The 25,378-nt window shown below is 56.8% G+C and overlaps 1 protein-coding gene across 7 annotated transcripts in view; it reads right to left on the bottom strand.

Annotated features, from left to right (window-relative positions):
• LOC105496790 (Gse1 coiled-coil protein) overlaps positions 1-25,378 on the bottom strand; it is a 505,942-nt gene that overhangs the window by 142,174 nt on the left and 338,390 nt on the right. The gene's annotated exons all lie outside the window — the stretch shown is intronic.

The raw sequence follows: 25,378 nt of genomic DNA, 5'->3' as shown, positions 1-25,378 counted from the left end.
AATACCTGAGAAGAAACGTTCTGGAGTGACAGCGTTATTCTAGACCTTAATGGAGTGGGGGTTACACAGACGTGTGCATGTGTCAAACACCAGTGAGCAGTCCCCGCACAGTGGATGCATTTTATTGAATGTAAACAATCCTTCAATAATACTGAGTTTATTTTATTTATTTTTAAGACGGGGTCTCCCTCTGTTGCCCAGGCTGAAGTGCAGTGACTGGATCACAGCTCACTGCAGCCTCCACCTCCTGTGCTCAAGCGATCCTCCCACCTCAGCCTCCCAAGTAGCTGGGACCACAGGTGCATGCTACCATGTCCAGATAATTTTTTAAAATTTTTTGTAGAGATGGGGTGCCACTATGTTGTCCAGACGGGTCTCGAACTCCTGGGCTGATGTGATCTTCCTGCTTTGGCCTCCCAAAGTGCTGGGATTACAGTCATAAGCCACCATGCCTGGCCAATAACATTGATATTAAAAGCTAAAAATATACTTTGAACACCCATCTCCCAATATACACATATTTATTTAGGAGTCATTTTTATGTACTACATATTAAAGATCTCTCCATTATAACACATATGCAAACAGATAATTTTTTTTTTTTTGAAACGGAGTCTCGTTCTGTCGCCCAGGCTAGAGTACAATGGTGCAATCTCGGCTCATTGCAACCGCCGCCTCCTAGGTTCAAGCGATTCTCCTGCCTCAGCCTCCCGAGTAGTTGGGATTACAGGTGCCCACCACCATGCCCGGCTAATATTTTTTATTTTTAGTAGAGATGGGGTTTCGCCATGTTAGTCAGGCTGGTCTCGAACTCCTGACTTCAGGTGATCCACCCGCCTCGGCCTCCCAAAGTGCTGGGATTACAGGCGCGAGCCACCGTGCCAGGCCAAACAGAGAAACTTCTAAAAGAGAAGATGAATTGAGTTCTAGCATTTTCTTCCAGAGCCTGCTGGGTTGCTGTCCTCCCCTTGGAGACCAGATCAACACTGTTCACAGGCAGCGGCCGACACCTTGGCAGGACAGGAGGTGGGGAGCGGGCTGGTTTGAGCTGGTTTTGGAATACATGGGACATGTTCTGGGGAAAATCTCAAGCCCCTGAAGTTTGCGGATGACAACCACCAAACCTGGGGCCACAGGCACAGGACTTGCAGGGGAGGCTCAGTTCATGCCACATGCACTTTGCAGGTTCTGGAGCCCTCTGCCTACACCCTCACATATGAGAACAGGCATGACTCCAAAATACACATGTGGCAGGTAGGCCAGAATTCTCCAAAGCAGCCAGAGTCTCCACCTGGAGCCACAGGCCCATCCTGCCTTCAACCTGACGCTGGACCCTGGGGGCCCTGCTCAGAATCCAGGCAGGGAGGAACACTGCCGGGGGATGGGGGGCGACCACCAGAGACACACGGACGTGGCAGGTAGGGCAGTAATGAGGAAGGAGGGGTCCCCAGTGCTAGGTCAGACGTGGTGGTTCACACCTATAATCTCAGCACTCTGGGAGGCCAAGGCAGGAGGATTGCTTGAACCCGTGAGTTTGAGGCCAGCCTGGGCTACAAAGGGAGACTTCATCTCTGCAAAAAATAAAAATAAGTTTAGCCTGGCGTGGTGGTGTACGCCTGTGGTTCCAGCTACTCGGGAGGCTGAGTCAGGAGGATTGCTTGAGCCCGGGAGGTCAAGGTTGCAGTGAGCCATGATTGCACCACGGCACTGCAGCCTGGGCAGCAGAGCAAGACTTTGTCTCAAAAACAAACAAAATGATCCCAGCTCTACCACACTTTAGCTGCGCAGCCTTAGGCATACTCCTACGTGCCTCAGTTTCCCCATATAAAATTGTGGATGATGATACATGCTTAGGGTTATCAAAGTTGTGAGGATGAAAAAGCTAATATACAGAACCAATATACAAACTATATTAAAATGGAGTGTCTGTGTCAATCTTTTTTCAAGGCTAACACTGTACACAAAGCGCTCAGAGCAAGCCCAGTGCTGAAGACGAGTCACCGTTACTGTCTCCCTAGACACCCAGGTCCCGCCTCTGCCCGCCCCCCTACTCAGGCCCCTTCTCTGTCGGCGCCCTGGGGCATCTGTGTTCTCTCTGAGGACACCAGGAGAAAGGGAAGAGAGTCTCAGTCAGCCAAAAGAGTGTCTTGTCTCTGCAGTCCAAGTTCAAGTCCACAGTCGGGTTTGTGTTTAAGTTGTCCTTTTCCTGTCCTGCGCCCAGCACCTGGCCCCTCCCTGCGCCCATTGTCTCAGGACCCAGGGCCATCCGGTCCATCCTGGGGGAGAACAAGGGAGCCCCCCGCCATTTCCTCGAACTTCAAGTCCCTTGGCCGAATAAACACAACGACACACAAAAGACATCCCGGCAAGGCCATACAGCAGTGTGGGGCCGGGGCAGGGCGGAAGGGGGCAGGCCAAAGCCACTGTTCCAGAACATTCTGTGTAAGGTGCCAGCGGGGCCATCCTTGGGTTCCAGGGTTTCTTTCAGCAGAGGCTGGGCCAAGAATGCCTGCCTGCACGGCTGAGGTCCTCGGAGAGGGCTCCTTCATCCCTCTCTCCTACCCGACACCACAGAGACATGCCTATGAGTATCTACGGACGACAGTCTGTGCTCATCCATCCACCCAAGTGAGGGCCGTGACAGGGGTCAGCAGCCCTGGACAACTTGCTCCTACTCCCCGGCTGTCTACGGCCACCGTCTGACCTCTCAGCCCCAGGATTGTGTTGTTTAGGGCCTCACCGGACACAGGACGGATGGGCACAAGCAACTCAACACCCCAGCCCTCTCAGAGCCGTGCCCACAGTAGGGCTAAAGGACACCCTCTCTATTACTCCTTCCCTTCCCCGTGTCCCCTTCCCACTTTCTCCTGTTATCTCCAGAGATCATTTCCCAAATAAAGCTCCTGCACTGAGGTCTGAATCCGGGCAAACAAACGAAGCCAGAGGCAAAGGTGTGTGCACGGCGTGGGTTGGCAACTCCTGGGAGCCAGAGATCAGGCCCTGCCCCCAGCATGCAGCCAGGCCTGGTGGGGTTCAGCCCAAGGCGACACCTGAACAACACCTGTCAGACAAAGGGAAGCCGGGGCAAGTCACGCGGCCAAGGGGGCTACGCCTCAGCCCTGGGAAGGAGGCCGCAAGAAAAGAATCCTCCTCATGTGGGCCTCAGGGCTTCCCCTGGTTTGGGTCACATTCAGATTTTCCCTCCTCCGATGAGACGAGACCCGACTATCTCAGAAGGAACCGCCATGCAGCTGTAATTGTTTCCTGTGTATTCCACCCATTAATGGGAACTTGGATCCCCCAGCTGGCTGCTCCATGAGGCTTCAGGTAGCAATTTTCCATTTGTGTTTCAAATTTTAATGAACGCACTTGTCCCCTGGGCCCTCGTTGCAGGCTGTAATCCTCATGGAGTGGGTCGCAGGCATGTCACCCAAGGCTGGGCTCCAGTGGGATTTCTACAAGGGCTTGATTTCTCCAGGGAATAGCTCCGACGAAAAATGGTCCATGCCACAGCCTCCTCCACCCCCACCACCCCTCCCTGCTGGCTCAGTGTCGAGCTGGCTGCAAATCTTAAGATTATTATTTCTTTCCGACATCCCCAAAGTATCCTATATCCCAAGATGGAGAGTAAAGTTCAGCTCTGATAAGATTGCATCACCGGGGAGGAGATACATTCTCGCCCTTGCTCCCTCTGCCTCTGGCTAACATAATTCCTTTCTGATCTTACCCAGGGCATCCAGTCAGGCTGGGAGGCAAACAGGATAATCCATTTTAGAGAGATTGATCAATATCGTTAGGAGCTTTTTAAATGGTTCCACAGGCTTCAGGGAGCCAAGGCAGACAGCTGAGCTGGAAATCGGGCCAGAAGAGGCAGGAGGGCAGGCGCTACCCTCAGGGATTTCCAGATAGTCCTTCCATTTCCTACCAGGCTTCAAGAGCTGGTTCCAATCAGGGCAGGAATGCTGGGTACATGTGGGCAGGTTGTGCACTGCACAAGGGGCTAGGCAAAGGGGAACAGCAGGCTGAAGTCTAGCCGACCTTTCACTCTTCTCGCCAGCGCCTGTCCACACAGAGGAGGAACCGCTCTTCTAACCTACAGCGAGGCCCCCTACAGGCCACGGCTGGTCCTGCCAGCAAAGGACAGAGGTGTTTCCTGGCTCCCAGCTGCCTAGCATTCTGGGTCCTGTTTCCCCGTAATCAAGAAGACAGCCTTTCTGGCAAACCCCCTCTAGCTAGATGGTCTAATCAGTGAGGTTCCGGAAGCCTCCCTGTTCTGTCTCCACCTACCCTCCCCCAGCCTAGCCCCAAACTGGCCTCCATGTTCCAGCCCAGGGACACCTAAAGCCAGGGTGCTGGGAGGACCAGTTAGACAAGGAAAAGGGGCCCGGTGGCGGGGGGTGGGGGGTGCTAGAGCAAACCAGAGGGCACCTGCCCTTCCGGTGTAGCAGGCACTGCTCAGCTGCCCCCAACAGGTACTAAGGGGTAGCGCAGACCCAGACCCAGGGTACCAGGAGTTTTAAAGAGAAGCTGGAACTCTGGGGTTTAAATGTGGGGAAGAAATTTCTTCGTTTTTAATTGTAAATACTGGCAATACATCTTTAAAAATAAATAAAATACCGTGTAGGAGCTAAGAAAACATGGCTGCAGGCTGAGTACTGAGCCATTTGAGGCCTTCCACCAGCTGCAACCTGGAGACTCTGCCCCTGTCTCCTGGACTGCTGCTCACTTGCCACGGAGCCACTGACGTGGCCTTCCTGGCTACATACCGATGGCGATGGCCCAGCTTCTCTGCTGAAAACCTTCTGGCGGCTTGACACCCCCAGCCCCCAGCCCCCACCCCAGTCCCACACACGATTAACTACCTGCACATCCTGAATTGGACCAAGTCTCACCCGGCCCAACCCCTCTGGACCACTGCAGGCACCGCCTCGCTGGCCTCCTGCTGCCACCCACGCCCCCTACAGTCAATTCTCAGTACCGCAGCCTGAGGAGGCTGGTCCACCAAGATGTGGGTGCCTCCGCCGGAACCCTCCATGGCTCCCATTTGATTCTGAGTAAAGGCCAAGTTCTTACAATGGCCTCTGGGGCCTCGAGCTATCTTCCTCCCACTTGCTGATCTCCTGGCTTTCACTCCCACCCCAGGGCCTCTGCACCAGCTCTTCCCTTTGCCTGTCTTACCTCCTCCACGAGGCAGCCACATGACCAGAAAGGGCTTTATCAATAATCATGTTGGAACAAGAGGCATAAACTTGCACTTCCCCAGACGATGGGACATCCCCCCACCCTTGGTTTCTTCTGTGCTCTGCCACAGGGTATCAGAAGGCCCTTCCTGACCACCCCATTAAAAAACAAAACAACACAAAAAACTACAACCCACGGCTGGGGGCAGTGGGCCAGCCTGCAATCCCAGCACTTAAAAAGGAGCATGGGGCGGGAGGATCGCTTAAAGCCAGATTTTTGAGACCAGCTCTGGCAACATAGCAAAATCTCATCTCTACTAAAAATTAAAAAAAAAAAAAAAAAAAAAAAGCTTGGGGTGGTGGTGCACACACCTGTAGTCCCAGCTACCTGGGAGGCTGAGGTGGGAGGATCCCATGAGCCCAGGAGGTTGAGGCTTCAGTGAGCTAGGGTTGTGCTAGCTGGGTGACAGAGCAAGACTCCAACTCAAAAAAAAAAAAACACCAAAAAAAAACCCAGCCATCCCTGCCCCGCTCCCCCAATCCTTCTTACTCCATTACATCTTCCCCATATCACTTTTCACCATCAAACCTAACACATATTTATCTGTTGATCTCTTTGTTTGAGGCCCTCACTGCACTCACGCTTCACGGGGGTGGGAGTCTTGTCTGTCCAGCTCACGGCAACACACCCAGGTTAGAGCAGTGCCAACGGCTGAAGGCCTCCCCGCTGCTTGCAGGATTTGTGCAAGCTGCTTAGCCTGATGCCGAGGCCCCCCACACCCCTGCCCACCTCTGCTGCCATCCTCGTCTCTCCCTCTGCCATGAACTGCTGGAGTGTGAGAACAAACTGACACACAGCTCCTCTCTCTCTTCCAGGAATGGCCTTCTCCTCCCCACCTACCAGGCAAACTCCTATCCATCCTTTAAAACCCAATGAGGAAATCCCCTACTTCAGGAAACATTCCTTGACTCTGTTCCCACTTCCACCAGTTAATCCTCCCTCCTTCGACAGTCACTCCTGTACATGTCTGTGCTGCCATTCACAGCTGTCCACATCCATCGATGTGGGCGAGCCCGTGCGCTCTCTTCCAGACCACAGGCTGTGCAGTCAGCCCACTTCCCCAGTCCACTGCCGGCCCCACATCCCTCCGCCAGGGCTGCTGGCCCCACTTCCCCCCACCAGGGCAGGCTGCTGGTTCTGGAACTGCATTCACTGCGGCAAGCTCTCCCCAGGGCAGCGTAGCTCGGGTGCGTGGGAAGTAACTGCCTCCGCAGCACAGAGCAACTGCCTTTTTGGCAATGGCCATGCAGCAGGGAAGAGGGTCAAGAGCCTGGTTCTCGCCCCAGCTCTGGGCACGCAGCCCTTGTCCTCCACCCCTGCCTCCCCGGTAACCCTGGTTCATCCCAGCCCGGCTTCTTCCCTGGGAGAGGTTCTTCTGAGGGTGAACCTCTTCGGCATGGTCCTTTCGGCTTCCCTCCCGCCCGGCAGGGGCAGTAGCCTTCCCATCAATCATCCGCCTCACAGGATGCCCTTTAACACACGCATGTGCACAGGTGGGCGAGGCCGGAGCCAGCCCCTGTGCGCCCACGGACCAGCAGGGAGACAAGCCCGGGCAGCGGTTCCTCCTGAGGGAGAAGCATGACGGGCCTGGCTGCAGCTCCCTGGGCTTGAAGTCAGGCCACTGCTCAGGAAGACAGAGTCGGTGAGGTGCAGGCCACGGCCTCATCGGGATCATCCTGACCGGACAGGGGAACGCAGGGAGAGGGCCACCCCCTCCCCAAATCCCTGCACAAGGGACAATATTTTTACAACACTGTTTTGGCACTTCCACTGTGAACTTAATTTAACATCCATATTGCTGCTACTTAATTAAATAGATGAACTCATTTTACATTTACAAGTCTTAATTCATCCTGAACAAAATTGGCCATGTTTAGTTCTTTATACACTAGCAGCTCCCTGGAACAAATGGTGACCTTTTCCAGTTAACAGTGGGGACAGGTTAAAAGCTAATTATCGGCTCTGGGCACCTGTAAGAGAGCGAGTGGACGTCTTTATCCATCATCAGAAGTGAGGGGAGAGGTGGCTGGGTTCAATTCTTTCTTACGCAGTCACAGGCAGCCAAGCTGGCAGGCGGTATAGACCTTGCCCAGATCCCTGATGGTGGGCAGGTGGTCTCACCCCTCCCCATCCCTGCTTTCCACCCACATCCCACCCTGCCTATAACCACTGCCCTGTCTGTGCTGCCCAACACACCCCTGCATCCCTCTGGCCTGCCTGGCTGACCCCAGCCTTGTTCCCAGGCAGCCCCTGCCCTGGAAGACCCACCTCTCTCCCCAGAGCCTGACCCTTCCAGACACTACGCCCTGGATTCCAGCAGTCCTGGCTGTTCTTCTCACCCTGCGCCGACTGTGGGGCACAGCTCTACTTCTGCAGCTCCTGAGGGTCGGGGGCCAGTGGCACAATGGCCTGGGTCCCCAACATTGCCCCACATGCCCCATCGCTACAGCTGGCAAAAGGGAATAGTGAGTCCCTATCTCTGGGGGCTAATTCCTGAGGACGAGCTGGGCCTGACACACAGCAGGGACTCAGTGAATGTGGCTTTTGCTGCTGAGCACAGGGTGGGGGAAGAGATGTCTGGCTGGTGGGCTGGGAGTCAGGTGTCAGGCTCAGGTGCTTGTCTCTCAGCAGCTGTACCAGGTGGGGACTGTCTGCACCCAGGAGCCATGAGCGAGGGGACAGAGGGAAAGTTGAACGGTCCCAGGACCCTTGCTGAAGGCAGGTCCCTGCCTTTCCACCCTGGCAGAGTCAACGCAGCCAATCCAAGGCTGCTGGCTGGTGCCCTAAAAGGCTGATGGGAGGCTGGAGGGCCGCGGCTCAGGCTCAGCCACAGGTGAGGTACCCAAGGCAGCCAGTGCTCCCACTACTAGGCACGCAGGTCCTATTACTACCCCTGCATTATAGGAAGAAACTGGAGCCCAGAGAGGTTAAACAGCTTGTCGGGGGTCACACAGCTAGCAACTGTGGAGACAGGATTTGAGCTCAGACATACTGACGGCAAAGTCCATGGTCTAATCACAAAACACACTGCCCCTTGAGGGACAAATGGAGCCCCCTAAAGGTGGGTAACTCTGCATTCTGGGCTCTGTGACGTTAACTGGTCCCCAGGCATGTGGGCAGTGACACCCCCCATTTGGGGGTCAGCTCCTACACCAGGACGTACTGACCCCCAAAGGAAAGCCTGCCAGCCTGCCCTGGGCATTGTGAGCAGGGTAGGAGGGAAACCATGAAACAAGAAAGCCTAGGGCCAGCCTGGTCACCTTGCTCCTTCTCAGCTCGCTGGATTTCCCCAGTACTGGGGAGATGACAGCCACGCCGACAGCTGCTCTCCCAGGGCCACCCTGCCCTCGGGCTGAGCCAGCCACACTGTGCCCACAGCTGGTAGAGAGATGTTGATCCCAGGAGAGGGACTGTCTGTGCCCCTGGCGGTCACCTCACCATCAGTGCAGCAGACTAGTGGGCCAGAGGAGCCCAGCTGCAGGCAGAGGGGCAGCTGCTGCCAAGGTGCCCTCCCCGGCCGGTGAAACCACTGGGCTGGCCAGGGGCCACTTACCCCCTGGCCCACTGGCCTCAGGTTCCCTGTGGAGGCCAGGAGGCTGGCGAAACCCCCCGGGGCCAGCAGGCGTGGTGACGCAACCACGAGGGCTGATTGCAGCAGAAGCTGCGGGCAGCCAGTGAGACGGCCGGATCACCCCAGGGAGCAGGTTGTTTGTTTGGGGAAAGGGGAAGCGGGCATGGGGGGGTGCTCACTCATTCATGTTTAATCCTGCTGGGCTCACTAATGGCAGCCTCCGTGGCCTCAGGAGATCCCAGCAATGCAGAGATGCAGCAGGGCTGCTGCAGACAAGCCCGGGACTGTGGACCGGCTGCCTCAGTTTCCCTAGGGTGTAAATGTCCTGCCCCTACCTCCCACCCGTATGGGATACAGTGAGGCCATCAGATGCCCCTCGGGGGAAGCTGACTGGCCCTGATGCCCTCTCCCCCTCGTGATTACAGGCCTGGCCTCAGGCTTCCTGGCCCAGGAATGCAAACAGGTCAGGACAGTGTACACACACCAGGCTTCCTGGCTGAGGCTGACAGCGCCTCCCCACCCAGGGCATGAGGCCTCAGCACCCCTCGGCTCCCCTTGGACCCCACCCTCACCTTCCCACACGTGGCAAGCCCCGGGATGGAGACTGCAGGACCCGGGGGCTGCTACCGGGAGCAGGGCCCCATCCAACAACCGCTACAGCCATGGCGGCCGCACTGGCATTTAGGAGCCCTCGTGTCTCTGCAATCCCACTCTGAGCTCCGCAGGCGGCCCCACTTCTAGATGAGCGGACAGAGGCCCAGAGAGGCAGAGTTCCTTTTCTGAAGCCACAGAGCCGGCAAGCAGCAGGACTGGGATGGCATCTGAGGTGCCCTGGGGTCTCAAGGCCAGAGCTCTTACCATCCCCACCACCCCGCGTCACCTCTGCTGACATCCAAAGGGTAAAGACCTGGCCACCTGACTACCAGCCAGAGAGCCAGCCACCAGCAGGCAGTCGCCAGCACAGGAGTCAGACTGGCGAGGCTTGAACATGTAGGTCCCCCGCACCCCACCGGCCCCCAGACCTGGGCCCCGGAAGTCAGAGGGATGAGGGGCTCCTGGCTGCAGCAGCTGGCCCCGGCCCCACCACCCTGGAGACGGGGCTCAAGGCAGACACGGGGGTCTCGGAAACAGCATCACCCCAAAAGCCCTCCCCTACCCAAGGCGTTCCTCAGTGGGCCAGAAACCGAGGGAGTGAACTGCCCCCTCCTGCGCCCTCCCACTTCTGCTCATCCTGGACCTGTTCACCCCCATCTCCCGCAGCACTGCCCGCCAGGCCAGAGCCCTGTGGTGTGGCTGGCTCTGAACCAGACCCTGCGCCTGAGGGCCAGCCCCTCCCCCGGGGACAACGTGACACCCAGACTGAGCTACCAGGCCAAGCAGCCGAGACTCTCAGGGTCTCCCAGTGTCCGGGGAGGCTGCCTGCAGTGACACTGGAACCCAGGGAAGGTTTGGAGGTGCAGGCAGGCACGAGGAGGGACCCCCTCTGTCCCTCAGACCCCTGGAACTGCATCAGCTCCAGCCCCCAGGGCTGGGGCCAGGAGTCGGGTGGGGGGCGGCTCCCAGGGGTTCCTCAGCCCTGCTTCCTTCCTGGCCCCAGCCCTGGCTCCTTCCTCAGTCCCTGGAGACTCTCCCTGACCTGGGGAGTGTGGCCAACTCCTCCCAACCCGGAGGCAGTTCCATCAGACAATCTGCAGTGTGTCTACCCAGCACCTTCCTGAGCACAGAGGATGGAGGTGGGGTTTAACGAAAGTGGGAGAGGGAGCTCTGCTGGACAGGCAGGATGCCCCGTGCACGCACGCACACACACACAGGGCACTCACAACCACAGGCACACACATACAACACACACAGGTCTCACACACACACGGCACACACAACACAGTCACACGCACAAAACACACAGGGGACACACAACCATAGGCACACGTACACACACACAGGGCACACACAACCACAGCCACAGCCACATGCACACAACACACACAAATCTCACACAGCCACACACAAACACACACAGGGCACGCACAACCTCAGGCACAAACACACAACACACACACAACACACACAAGTCTCACACAGCCACATACACACACAGGGCATGCAAAACCAGAGGCACACACAACACACACAGGTCTCATATACACAGCTCACACAGTCACATGCACACATAGTCAAACAAGACACACATGCATACACACAACACATGCCCACAGTCACACTCACACACAATCACACACACAACACACACCCACACAGGCCATGCAGAGTCACATGCACATACAACATACACACACAAACACAAAGTCACAACATACAGCTATGCACACAAGTCACACACAACACACACCCATATACAACATACTTACTCCTGACACTTCTACATATATCCAACACACATTCACACCCAACACACGCACACACCCATTCACACTACAAAGCACAACCACACACATACAGTAAAACTCCAACACACTTTGTACAACCAACACACAGACACCCACACAAGCACCCACTCACACCCTCACACTCACAGACTTGGAGCTGGCCTGCTGTGAACCTTGGGCAAGTGATGTCACCGCCAGGTGACTCAGTTTCCCCATCAGTAGGATGCAAATTATCCCCCCTTTATGAGCCATATATGAGCTACGGCCGGAGGCACAGGCAGTTCGCAGAACAGCACCACTGGCTCCGCTCATTCTCACGAGACACGCAGGGGCTAGTCGGTTGGACGAGGTGGGCAGGAAGGTCTCCTCTGGCAGGGAGGGAGTCCTGCTGACCCTGGGAGGACATGGGGAGGGATGGGCTGGGGAGGGGAGGGAGGGCTGTGTCCTGGCGGTTGTGGGGTGGGCCCTGGGCTGTGGGCATCTTTTATACCTGACCCAGCCCTGACGGCCCTGACCACAGCTCAGGCAGGCATTGGGAAGGGTGCAGTACAGGGAAAGAGAGGGGGATACCGGACAAGCCACGGCCCGGCCAATCCCGCAACTCATCCAGGGCTGTGGGAGGAGGAGAGGAGGAAGCCCCGGTTCATAAAGCATCCTTTAAGGCTGGTTGGGTGGGGGCTGACGATTGTCTCATTAAATCCTTGGAGCTGCCACCCGCCCAGATATGCCTGCCTGGCTTCCAAAGACCGTCTTCCCATGGGGGCTCCTGGAGTTTCTAGGAGGCTCTGGAGAGGCTCCCGTGGGAGGCTGTTTCCCCTGCCACCTTTGCCAGCTAGAAGATGCCCCGGCTTCTGTGAGTGGGGCCCAGCTTCATGCTGGCACGCTCTGTCATGGGAACACTTGGCATCGCCAGGCCCTCATTAGCACAGGATCTTACAGCAGTCACGTGGGAACCCTCCACGACCCCCTGGGCTGAGCGCCAGCGTGCTCCGGGTTTTACGGGGTGAGAACACTCAGACAGCAAGAGGCTGGCCCCTCTCAGGGCGGTTCCAGTGCACAGCCAGGCCCCTGCCCTCCACACAGCACCACATTCCTGCTCCTCCAGGCGGGAGCTGGAATCCCTTTAGCCGACGCGCAAATGCAGAGGGACAGGGAGGCTGCACACACACGTTAGACTGACTGCAAGGGAAGGATGCCTGAGCAGGAGGGGGACTTCAGTGACACCACTGTAAAAAAGAAGATACCGAGGTCCACAGAGAACCCAAACATGCCCAGAGCTGAACTGCCACAGGTAAAGCTGGGCCTGAAACCCCGGCCTCTTGATGTCCACAGGCTGGGCCCTGGACAGGATTCTGCTGCAGGCAGGAGGAGAGTCAGTGTGCCCAAGGAGGCTGGGCTGGGAGGACGGCAGTGGATCGGAGGCAGGAGCTCTGGACCCCATCCTGGCTGCTTCACAAGCTTGCTCTGGGCTCCAGTTCCTCCTCTACAAAGGTGAGGTTTAAGTACAGGCACAGAGTCACTCTTCGGGTTTATGTCTCTAAATCTAAACAGAAAATCAGCTCCCAGGCCTGGCACCGGTGCCTCTGATCTCTGACCCTGCCCTGGGATCACACCAAGTATCGGTGGGTGGCAATCGATGGTCTGGGGTCCAAGGCCTTCCAGCACTGGTCAAGATGGAGGTGCAGCTCGGAGGTCAGAGTGTCAGCAGACCATGTTGATCCCTGAGATCTTCACGAAGAACCCAGACAAACCGGCCCGCTGGGCTCCCAAAGACTCCTCAACCCCAGCTGAGACCTTCCAGCCCCAAACAAAGACCTGTTCAACCAGTCTGTCTACCAAGCCACTTCCATCCAGGGCGGTGCTGGCCAGTTGTCAGAGGGTGGCGGGACCAGACCCACGGGGGCCTTGGTCCTGCACCTAGGATGCTGCCCTGTTTCTCCTTTCCCCGAAGCTTGTCCCCACTGTGATCCACAAAGCCTTTTTCTCTGGCAGAAAATCAGAAAAACAGAATGTGGGTGTGTGTTGGGTAGTCTTGGCTTCCAAAAGGCTGGGAATAAAAATAGGAGCAGGGGCTAGGCGCAGTGGCTCACTCCTGTAATCCCAGCACTTTGGGAGGCTGAGGGGGGCAGATCACCTGAGGTTAGGAGTTCAAGACCAGCCTGGCCAACATGGTGAAACCCCATCTCTACTTAAAAAAAACAAAAATTAGCCAGGTGTGATGGCGAGTGCCTGTAATCCCAGCTACTTGGGAGGCTGAGGCAGGCGAATCACTTGGGCCCGGGAGGCTGAGGTTGCAGTGAGCCGAGATCACGCCAGCCTAGGTGACAAGAGTGAAACTCCTTCTCAAAAAAAGAAAAAAAAAAATAGGAGCAGAGCCGGAAAGATTCCTCCGAGACCCTCCTTGTCTTCTCTTGGGGGTCTGCTACAATCCAAATGTTTGTGTCCCCGCCCCCAATTCCTGCGTTGAAATCCTCACCCCCAAAGTGATGGTATGAGGAGTTGGGGCCTTTGGAGGTGAATAGGGCATGAGGGCGCAGCCCTCACGATGGGATTAAGCTCTTGTTAGAGGGCACCCCCCTTCCACCATGTGAGGATACAGTGAGAGGACCACGAGGTGAGCCCTCACCAAACACCTCATCCGCCAGCACCTTGATCTCGGACTTTCAGCCTCCAGAAACGGAAGCAGCACATTTCTATTGTTGTTAAGCCGCCTGGTCTATGGTGTTTTGTTACAGCAGCCTGAGCTAAGACAGGGTCCTGGGCCTCCCTATGCACCCAGAAGGGCCAGAAGCCCCAAAGCACTGTCGGTCATAAGGAGAAGCCTCCGGGACCCTTTCCCAAGTATAGCGGGCATGAGAGAAAGGTATCTTCCTGCTCCTTACCCCCAGCCAGGCTTTTTAGAATCCCAGAGCACCAGTCTCAGGAAGGAAGGGGAGCACTCCGACTCCTTAGCCATGAATGACGATGACAATGACGATTGCTGGTGGTGGTGATGACAACGGTGGTGATGACGGTGATAATGGTGGTGACAGTGATGATGATGGTGGTGATGCTGATAGAGACTGTGGTGATGGTGGTAAAGGTGACAATGATGGAGACTGGTGATGGTGGTCATGGTGATGGTGAAGGTGATGATGGTGGTGATGGTGACGATGATGATGACAGTGATGGAGACTGTGGTGATAGTGGTGAAGGTGATGATGATGGAGACTGGTGATGGTGGTGGTGGTGATGGGGACTGTGGTGATGATGGTGATGATGGTGGAGACTGGTGATGATGATGGTGGTGATGGCGGTGATGTGGACTATGGTGATGGTGGTGGTGATGGTGATGGTGATGGTGATGATGATGATGGTGATGGTGGTGAAGGTGATGGTGATGATGGTAATGGTGGTGATTATGATGATGGTGGTGAAGGTGATGGTGATGATGGTGGTGAAGGTGATGGTGGTGATGATGGTGATGGTGGTGAAGGTGATGGTGGTAGAGACTGGTGATGATGATGATGGTGATGGTGGTGAAGGTTACAGTGGTGATGGTGGTGGTGATGGGGACTGTGGTGATGGTGAAGGTGATGGTGGTAATGACGGTGATGATGGTGGAGACTGGTGATGGTGGTGGTGATGAGGACTGTGGTGATGATGGTGATGGTGATGGTGGTGAAGGTGATGGTGATGGTGATGGTGAAGGTGATAATGGTGATGGTGGTGATGATGGTGATGGTGGTGAAGGTGATGGTGGTGATGGTGGTGGTGGTGAAGGTGATGGTGGGGATGATGGTGATGGTGGTAGAGACTGGTGATGATGATGATGGTGATGGTGGTGAAGGTGACAGTGGTAGTGATGGGGACCATGGTGATGGTGGTGAAGGTGATGGTGGTGGTGGTAATGGTGATGATGATAGTGATGGTGGTACAGGTGATGATGGTGGTGATACAGATGGTGGTGAAGGTGATGATAACGAGGGTCATAGGTGAAAATGTTTACACATACCTAGAACCTAAGTCGTCTCCACACTTGATACCCAGTACCTCATTTAGCCCTTACAGATCCCTATGAGGTAGTGGCATCATTATTCCACTTGTCCAGAGGAGAGACTGAAGCACCAAAAGGAAAGTGATCTGCAGTCATACATGGTGAGGGAGGGGCTGGGATCTGAACCCAGGCAGATGGGTCCAGAGTGTACTCCTCAACACCATGGTCCTGCCTGGATCCAGGTCCAGAGAAGAAAAACATGAGCCAGCCAAGGGACAAAACAGGGGTCTGTGCTGAGGGCCCAGGTGTGAGCCTGAGCTGGGTGGCAAGACAGGGCTTTCCTTCCTGCATGGGCATCTCACAGTGCCAGGTGCCAGTCTTGCGTAAGGAAAGGTCCTTTTTATACCACAGGGGTGCTAAACCCATGGCAGCGGCTCTGGGCACACCTGAGAGTGCATCCCTTGTTCACTGAGTGATTTAAAACCAGGCCGTCCGCACACCGCATTTTGGCTTTATAGACCGACTCTGAACCTCATCTATGCATAAGATGCAGCACTGTGATGCATCTTATTTTTCCCCGTTTTACAGCTGGGGAAACTGAATCTCAGAGAGGGCAACTGTTGGCGGAAGGCAGAACTGGGGCCAGAAGCGAATGTGACCCACCCTGAAGGCCCCCTCAGCAGCCCAGCCTTGGCTCCCAGCTGTGAGACCTTGGCCAAGTCACTTCTGTGCCTCGGTTTCCTCTGATGTAACACAGACAGTTGCATCACTGTCTCACAGCAAATGAGATGATGCAGACACAGCACACGGGACAGTCCCGGCCATGCGGTCAGGGCACCGTCCTGTGGCTCCTTTCCATAGCTCCTTCCACAACCTGCCCCATCCACAGTGGGCGCCCTCATCACCCAGAGAACCCCTTCATTCTCTCTTGGACCCTCACACCCAGAGAGAACCGACCCTGTGGGGCACACCCAAAGCCCCTCACCGAGGGGTCACTGGACCTGGGCCTGCAGGCGCAGATGTCTGGGCGGCTGGGGATGGTGGGGCCGTGGCAGCAGCCTCTGCAGGGCAGTGATAACCTGGCTGGCGCTGGCCGGCTGTGCCCAGTTCCAGCACATGCGCCTGTCAGGGCATCTCGGGCCAGGAGCCGTGTCCCTGGTGCCCGGCTTGGGGCCGGCAGCTAGAAGCGACAGGGAGGCAGAGACCCTGACAAAGCATACATCCTCTGTGGGCAGAGATAAACTTTGGAGGGGAGAGGGGCTCTCCACCAGCCTTGCCAAGCCGCCACACGCTGACGGGGCACACACAAGGCCTTTCGCGGCCACACGGCTCCGCTTGTCGTTATTCACGGCGGAGCCTGCTTTATCTCCCGCACAGTATGTGAGGCCACGAGATGGACGCTGGCTCCGTGCACGGGGCTCCCTTGGAAAATATTAATATGTAAATGTCACTCTCCGAAGACCAGAAATGAAATGGAATGACCGACCGCAAGATGCTCTGCTGGTGAGATAAAACGAGCAAAGAAAAGGAGAAAAAGCTGCCGGGGCTGGAGGTGGGGGCGAGTGCTGAGCTTAGGCAGGTGGGGCTGGAGGGGAGCGTGGGATTCAGGGGCTGGTGGTGGGCAGTGCGGGCAGCCACTTCCACTCTCTCCAGGCAAACGGCTTCAGCACAAGGCCTGAGAGCAGGTGGAAGCTTCCGGGCTGCGGCCCCAGTGTCTTCACTCCGACACAAGATGACACATATGGGCACTAATGTGTTACTCTCTCCAGGGGTCTGCTGGAAGTTTTTCATGTGCAGAACTCACTTGGTCACTGGCAGCTCTATTGCCCCATTTCACAGATGAGAAAGCGGTGGCACAGGGAGGTTAAGCAGCAGGACCAAGGACACATGGCTGTGCCAGAACCGAGGCCTCTGCATGTGTCCTCAGGGTACCCCATCTCCTCCCATCTCCCACAGAGACACCGGGAGGGACCCATCTGATGGACCCTGTGTGCTGTCGAACCCTAGGCTGCCTTCTTCATCTCCCCAGCGAGGGGGGGCGCAGCCTGCCCCCAACGAAGGCAGAAGCCCCCCACCCACCAGGAACATCAAGAACCAAGACACATCCCTGCCCCAAGCTGCACCCCGTGGTTAGTGGGTAACGCTACGAATACCACCCGGCTCCTCAAATCAAAAGGAAAAAATGGTAGGGGGGCCTTAGAAAGGATCCAGCCCACCTCCTGGTTCATTCCTCTAATGTTACAGCTGAGGAAACTGAGTCTCGGGTAATTTTTTAAATGTGGTTGTTTTTTTTTTTTATTTTTTTTTTTTTTGGAGACAGGATCTCCTCTGTCGCCCTGTAGAGTGAGCAGTGGTGCCATCATGGCTCAGTGCAAATTCAACTTCATGGGCTCAAGAGATCCTCCATGCCTGGCTAATTTTTGTTAATTTTTGTAGCGATGGGGGTCTCTCTGTATAGCCCAGGCTGATCTCCAGAGAATATTTAATCATTGTGGAAATATCCACCACCCCTGGGCCATGCCACACTCCAACACTGTCGCCCACCACCCCCTTGAACTCTGGTAAGTGGGTGCTGGCACTGTCTCCGAGTCACAGTCACAAGGTCACAAGTAGAGCAGCAGCCTGCCCAAGGTCCTGCGATCACAGGTGCTGGCACCAGATCACAGCTCAGCTCCGCCCCGTTCCCCAGGCCTCCCAGGAGTGAGTACGCCAGGGGGCTGGTCCCTGTGAGGCTCACGTGAAACAATCTGTCCCCGGCAGGGACCACAGACTTAGCTCTAGGGAAGTTTGGTAAGAGGGAAGACTGGATTGAAGACCGAGAATGCCACTGTCCCCAGGCCTCCCTTCCCAGCCTCGGCTGCAGCCAGGTGCCCGCATGTTATTTCTCCTCCTCCCATCTCCTCTCTGCCCTTTCCCCTGCCTGCCCCCTGCCCTGTGTGTGCGGTGCTGGGACAGCAAAGAGTGGAGTCCCGGGCCCTGGGTGGGAACACCCACTGGCCAGAGCCGGTGGGGAAGGGCAGGCTTAAGGCCTTGGCAGAAGATGCAGGAGGGGACAGGGTTTCTTGCCCCGTATTTCTGGGGTGCTTAAAGGGCTCTGTCCACATGTGCTGGGGGCCACTGAAGAGCCGGTTCTAATGTGTTTCCACCCCACCCCATCCTAGCCTCGGACCTCAGCTCTGTACAGCCCAGCTGCCAGGTGCCCTGGAAAGTATCAGGGACATTTCCAACTCCAGCCCCCGCCCTCCACGGTCCCCGACCTGTTCAGGCAATCTCCCCACACACGGAAAACTGCCTGGCCCAGTCCAGGCCCCTGGCGCCCCAGGGTCCTCAGAGGACACAGGTCAGGCTGAGACCAGCCTCTGGCCCTTCTTTCTGAGCTCCTGCCCTTCCCTACGTCCCTCCGCCCACCCGCTGCCAGATCTCATCAGCAGACTCTCAGGGTGACCCCAGGCCCCGAAGCTAGAGAAGCAGTCGTGTTTCTTCCTCACCCACCGCCAGCTCGCTACTTAACCCTGCCGAGCACGGAAGCCCACGGCCCAGGAGGCTGGCAGGAGGGGCCTCGGGGGAGTGTAGGCTGAGACCAGGCAGCTCCTGGCTCCCCAGGCACTGTCTCCAGGCTAGAGTGCTGGAGTGCAGGCCCCTGAGGACAGGGATGGGGGCAGAGGTGAGGCGGGTGCCTGCAGATGGAAACTGATTTCAGAAAGCTGGAATGCCGATTGGGAAACATCAGGGCTTGTTTGTCAAAGTGAGGCACGCTGGGAGCGGCAAGACCGCCTCCTGGGCTCCCCGGAGGCGGAGCACCCCCGACACGTGTGCACACGCATCCACATGCATGCATTCATACACACATGTGCACACACATCCGCCCAGATATTCACATGTGCCCATGGGTACACCTGCAGACACACACAAACATGCATGCACACTCACACGCACACTCATAGGCAAACACACAAATACATGCCCACACACACGTACGGGCAAACACACACACGTGTGCATGCACACACACATCCCTGTCAAGCCTCTGACTCACCAGCCTGGCCTGCAGCTCCCAGGATCCCTGCAGGGACGGGGAGAGGAGCTGCTGGGGGCTCAGGAACCTCCTGCCAAGGCCCTGACCACCCCCTGGGGCAAGGGGCAGGCGGAGAGCAGGCACTCGGGGCCTGGAAGTGTGATCTGGACTTGGGAAACCTCCATCCTGGAAGGAGAGGTTTCTGGCAGTAGAGGCCCTTCCCAGGGACAATGGGCGCAGAGCCTCTGAGCTCAGCCGCCTGTGTGAGGAGCCCAGCAGGGTGAAGAGTGGGGCTGGCTGCCTTCCCAGAGGCCGTGCCAAGCTTCCAGTGGTGTCACTCTCCCAGGCAAGGGGGCTACACAGCCAAGTCCGCCACCTCCAGGCCTGACTGCCCTGCCCCTCCTCCAGAGTGAAGGACGCCCCAGGAGCTGCCCTGCTGGGGGGACTTGAGAGCATGCAGGCATTCTGGGGGCAGGACTCAGAGGGTGCAAGGGATGGGGGGCGGTGCCATGAAAGGGGAAACGCAGGCAGCAGTGCAGAGCTGTCTTCAGGGAAGGCCTGGGGGTTCCTGGCCCTCCTCCCCTGAGACCCAACTGGAGGGAGAGGAAGAGGACAGAGTGAGAGGGGAAGGGAAAAACCGGGGAGGGGACAGGGGAGACGGAGGAGGAGGAAGAGAGGGGAGGAGGGAAGCTGAGAGGAGCAAGGGAGCAGGGGAGGAGGGCGGGGTGCGCAGGGGCGTCTTCCAGAGGGAGGCGGGGAGAGTGATCAGTGCTGACCTCTGCACCCAAGGGAGACCTCTTTCTTCAACATGGTGTACCCCGCAATCACCCAGGGAGTCTGGGGTCTTTTGTTTTCTTTAGGAGGCCCCAGGGATCCCAACGTGGAGTGGTCTCAGCGGGAGGACTCCAGCAGCAGCACTACCTAGGAGCGGAAATGCAGATGCAGACGCCGGGGCCCTGACCCAGAGTATCACACACCGCGGTGGGGTCCTGATTTCTGCATCGCACACGTGCCCTGCCCTGGAGGGATTCTGATGTTTGAAGGAATGTGGGACCCCCCTCCCCGGTCTGCAGTGTGCACCGGGGCAGAGCGGGGGAGGCAGGCTCCAAGAGCAGCCCTTTCTCAGGAGTAAGACAGGGAAGGAGTGGCCCAGGGGCCGTGCAGCAGGCAGGAGGTGTAGGGCCCAGGAGAGCTGTGGGCATTCAGGTGGGATTCCTTCTGCTTCCTGGAGGAGGAGGGTGAGGCCTGGAGGCAGCAGATTCCCCTAAGTCCTTCTAGAAGCCGGGCAGACAAAGAAGGGGCTGGCCCAGTGAAGCCTGGGAATGGGTCTTTAGGTTGAGGAGCAGCAGAGAGGGAAGAGAAGAGAGGACGTTGCGTGCCTGAGTGGCGAGGGGGGTAGCCTGCAGGAGCCCCCCATGGTGGGGACGGCTAGTGCTTCCAGGCACTGTTTCCACCACTGTGGGAAGGCTGTTCTTCCCACAATACTCAGGAGCAAATAGGGGCACAGAGACATTAGGGAAGTGGCTTAGGTCACCCAGCTGCAAAGTGGCTGAGCTGGGAGAGAAGGAACCAGATAGGCCAGTCCGGGTTCATGCTCCCAGCCGCCATCTCTGAGCCAGGAGAGAAAATCCAGGTGGACTGGAGTCCGGGTTCATGCTCCCAGCCGCCATCTCTGAGTCAGGAGAGAAAATCCAGGTGGACTGGAGTCTGGGTTCATGCTCCCAGCTGCCATCTCTGAGCCAGGAGAGAAAATCCAGGTGGACTGGAGTCTGGGTTCATGCTCCCAGCCGCCATCTCTGAGCCAGGAGAGGAAGAGGCAGGACACAGAGGCAGCAGGAGTCAGGCATGGCTCAGGGGTCCCTGCTGGGCCAAGTGAGGAGCTCCCCAGATGGGCTGATGGACCACAGAGCAGAGTGATGGAGACACCCACAGGGCTCAGAACTCAGGCTGTGGGTCCTGAGAAAGTAGACAGTGGTGAGGGCACAGGAGTGTTTTCAGGGATTCCAGAGCTCCCCACAGCAGCTGGGGTTTAGGGTCAGATAAAGCGTGGTGGGCAGAACTCCACGGTTGTAGCTGGCCCTTCCAACTCTCTCAAGGCTGGTGATGCACCGCTGCCCAGCTCTGTGATTCAGCAGGCCGGAAAGACGCAGGCAAGATTGGGGTCCCCCTATACCTGACTTTCTCGGACCTGCAATTAAATTAGCTTCTGTCTCCACCAACATCACTGGCTAATCAGCCCCCGCCACTCACGTTCCCTGGGTGATGGGCGCGCTTTGATATCGGAGTGGACTCTAATGCGTGTGGTGTGAGCGGCCCTTCATTTATTCCGTGCCTGTAATTGATGTTTATATAAAGTAGCTCTTACAGCTACTCAAAGTAGGAGATGAAAAGCAATCAATCAGCCATTTGCCTCAAAAGAGAGGGAAGAAAACACCACACATATCAAAAGCAGTCCCCGAAAAAATCTTGGGGAAGGGGCAGGATTAGCCCGTGAGCACTTTGAAGTGTGGGGTTCCCATCAGGCAGACGAATGGCACAGCCAGGATTTGGGGGGTGGCACAGGCAGTACTGGCTCGCAGAAGCACAGCAAGTGTGGAGTCCCTTCTGGAGAACCCAGGCTTCGGTGCAAGACGCTGTCCTGGGGACCGACAGCTGTCCTCAGGGTCTGGCTGGTCCTGCTACCTACTCTAACAGCTTCGCAGCTACCTGCTGTGTTCCCTCTGGGTCACAACTCCAGTGAATACTGTCTGGGTCCAGGCTTGGTATTGAGGGGGCTCTGCTGAGCCCGAGGATGTCCCCAGGGCCACACCCCTGCCTCACAGCCAAGATTTAATAATGACCATGGTGGGCCCAGCCAGGCTGTGGACTCGCAGAACAGTGCTCCCTACACCTTGTGCAAATTCTCTCCCCTCTGCTCCCACCCACACATTGCATCCACCCTCCGACCCTCACACCACTGCGACGTACCTCCCCCCACTCCTGCATGGAGACCCCGACTACAGAGCAGTGGGAGAGGCTCAGGATCAGAGCCCTCCAAGCAGCCTGCAGGGGTCTCTGCCCTGCGGTGGCTTCAAACAACAGAATAGCTTCTCTCATAGAACTGGAGGCCAAAAGTTGGAAATCAGTAGCACTGGGCTGAAATCAAGGCAGAGGCAGGGCCCTGCTGTCTCTGGAGGCTCTAGGGAGGCTCCTTCCTGCCTCTTCCAGCTCCTGGAGCTCCAGGTGTTCCTTGGCTTGTGGCTGCATCACCTCTTCCATCGTCTAATGTTCAGTGTGTCTCAAATCTCCCTCTGTCTGCCTCTTCTGAAGACACTTGAGATTGCATTTAGGCCACCTGGATACTCCAGGATAATCTCATCTCCAAATCCTTAACTTAAATCCCCTCTGCAAAAACCCCTTTTCCAAATAAGGTCACATACACAGGTTCAGGGCATTGGGACCTGGGCATCATTTGGGAGGCTTTTTTTTTTTTTTTTTTTTTTTTGAGACGGAGTTTTGCTCTTGTTGCCCAGGCTGGAGTGCAGTGGTGTGATCTCAGCTCACTGCAACCTCCGCCTCCGGGGTTCAAGCGATTCTCCTGCCTCAGCCTCCCAAGTAGCTGGGATTACAGGCATGCACTACCATGCCCAGCTAATTTTTTGTATTGTTAGTAGAGACGGGGTTTCTCCATGTTGGTCAGGCTGGTCTCGAACTCCCGACCTCAGGTGATCTGCCTGCCTCGGCCTCCCAAAGTGCTGGGATTACAGGTGTGAGCCACCGCACGTGGCTGGGAGGCCATTTTTTGTTTTTGAGAGAGTCTCACTCTGTCGCCGAGGCAGGAGTGCAGTGGTGCGATCTCAGCTCACTACAACTTCTGCCTCCCGGGTACAAGCCATGCTCGTGCCTCAGTCTCCTGAGTAGCAGGAAGTACAGATGTGCACCACCATGTCCGGCTAATTTTTGTATTTTTAGTAGAAACGGAGTTTTGCCATGTTGGCCAGGCTGGTCTCAAACTTCTGGCCTCAAGGGATCTGCCCGCCTCAGCCTCCCAAAGTGTTGGGATTACAGGCGTGAGCCACTGAGCCCAGTCTGGAGCGGGGAGGCATTTTTCAGCCTACCACACATACAAAGGGAAAAGCCTTCCAGGTTCTTGCTTCTCTGAGTCCAGCTCAGATGGCCACAGCAAGCCAGGCACTCGGTCAGCACCTCTTCCATCCGTCTAATGTTCACTGAGTGCCGGGCACTGTTCTGGGCACTGGGGACACAGGAGTGAAGAAACAGAGCACAGTCCCTGTCTTCATGGAGCTTTACAGGTACAAGCCGCTAAACAGCAATGCATGCAAGTGCAAAAATAAAGCCAGAGAGGAACGGGGTGTTTTTTGACTCAGTTTTTGACAGAGTGGTCAAGGTTGGTTGCTTTTGGATAAAGGAGGAGCCAGGAGCATGAGCTTGTGCAGACCTGGGAAGAGTGCTCCAGGGAAAGGGAACGGCAGGTGCAGAGGCCCTGAGGCTGGAGCCAGGAGGCCTGTGAGGCAGGAGTGGGACACATGGTGCAGGGAGCAGGTTGAGCAGGAGGCCTGTAGGGGTCGCGGGGGAGCTCTAGGGTTCCAGGGGCAACTCTGACTTTCACACTTCATGGGTAGGAGCTGTGGGAGGGTTCCTACAAGGCCAAAACTACATGCACCTACACTTGGGAGGCTGCCTCCCTTAGAAGGCTGGGTTCCCCCTCCCTTCCAGTGTTTTCCAGTAGAGAGCCTCGGAAACAGCCCCGGTCCCTGCTGAGGTACCAAGCCCAGGGCCTGTTCTCTCACACACAGCTGCAGGCACAAAGCAAGGCTGCCATGTGTACCCCCGCCAAGGCGGGTGCATGCAGGCCACACCGACGCACACACACACACTCGACACACACACACACCCTGACACACACACACATGCTGGGGCCCCGGTCCTGGGCTGGGGGAAGCGGTGGGTGAGCCCGGGGGATGCTGGAGTGCAGCTCCATTAAGAATTTATCAGCCCAGAGGGAAGGAGTCTTTCGTGCTGGGCCTCACACAGTGGGGTCCTCGTGGCAGCAAAACTTTGCTTCTGGGAATAAAATGGAAATTCAGCCCCCGGAGTATAATGAAAAGCCGGCTCACAAAGCATTTTCTTTTTGAGCAGCTGAGCGGCCCCCTAATGATGGGAGAGCCGAGGGGCAGGCAGGGAGCCCTGGGGGCTCCAGGGCGGGTGCAACTGATGGTGGCGGCGTGGGGGTGCTTGGCCCCCCGGGCCCCACCTGCTCAGCGCTGCCTGGCCTAATAAAGCCTCTCTCTTTGGAGTCACATTCAATGCGGTTCCAACAGGGAGCCATACGTCACCAAATCCAGCAAAAATTTGTGCTAAATTGAATCAATCCATCTTGGAAATGGCTCTTGTCAGCTTCTGTCAGAGGAACCGTCTGTAGGGGACGAAGGGATCAGGACGTGGGGGCGGGGGGGGGTCTCCTCTCCCTTTCAAACACCTCCAAGGTTCCCACAGTCTCTGACAGAGGTAAGGAAGAGACTCACACACACACATTTACCCTCACGAATGGGGCTCACGGCACGCAGTCAGGGAGCAGGCAGGCAGCCGAGGTGTGCCGTTAACAGCACACATGCCCCGCACCCAGCATGGCCAGTCTGCTCTTGTTCCCCACTCTGGCTTTCAGGACCAGCACACACCCTCAGATGGAGCCTCCTGGCCTCTCCATTCAATGTCACTCCACAGTCATCAGGCACTCGCAAAGCACCAGGCAAGCTGATGACAACAAGGGCCAGGGGTCGCTGGCCAAACGGAGCTCAGACCCTCCAGGTGGGTGACCAAGATGATGACCCCTTCGTACTTTGGAGCTGGCGGGGACGGCTCTGGCCTTGGTCTTGGCCTCCTCGTATCTGTACCTGGAGCTGGGGGCTCCTGAGATGAACAGGACACCAGATGGGAGCCAGCCACTCCCCCATTGTTCTGAGTTAGGCTCAGGCAGCCTCTGAAGGCCCCAGCCCTGGTCCACCACCAACACTGACTTCCTATGGCCAGGACCCTTGCTACCACCACCAAAAGCTGTCCTTGGCATGGATCCAACCCTTCCTGCCCCCTCGCTTCCATGTGCACCCACACATGCCCACACGCCCATCATGGGGGCAGGCCACTTTCTCCGTCACACGATATCCCGCTCTGCCCGGCCTTCCAGCCTTTGT

Source organism: Macaca nemestrina, chromosome 18, assembly GCF_043159975.1.
Source record: "Macaca nemestrina isolate mMacNem1 chromosome 18, mMacNem.hap1, whole genome shotgun sequence".
Classification (NCBI taxonomy): domain Eukaryota; kingdom Metazoa; phylum Chordata; class Mammalia; order Primates; family Cercopithecidae; genus Macaca; species Macaca nemestrina.
Note: the sequence above shows the minus strand (reverse complement) of the source record. Positions and strands in the feature narration are given on the sequence as shown.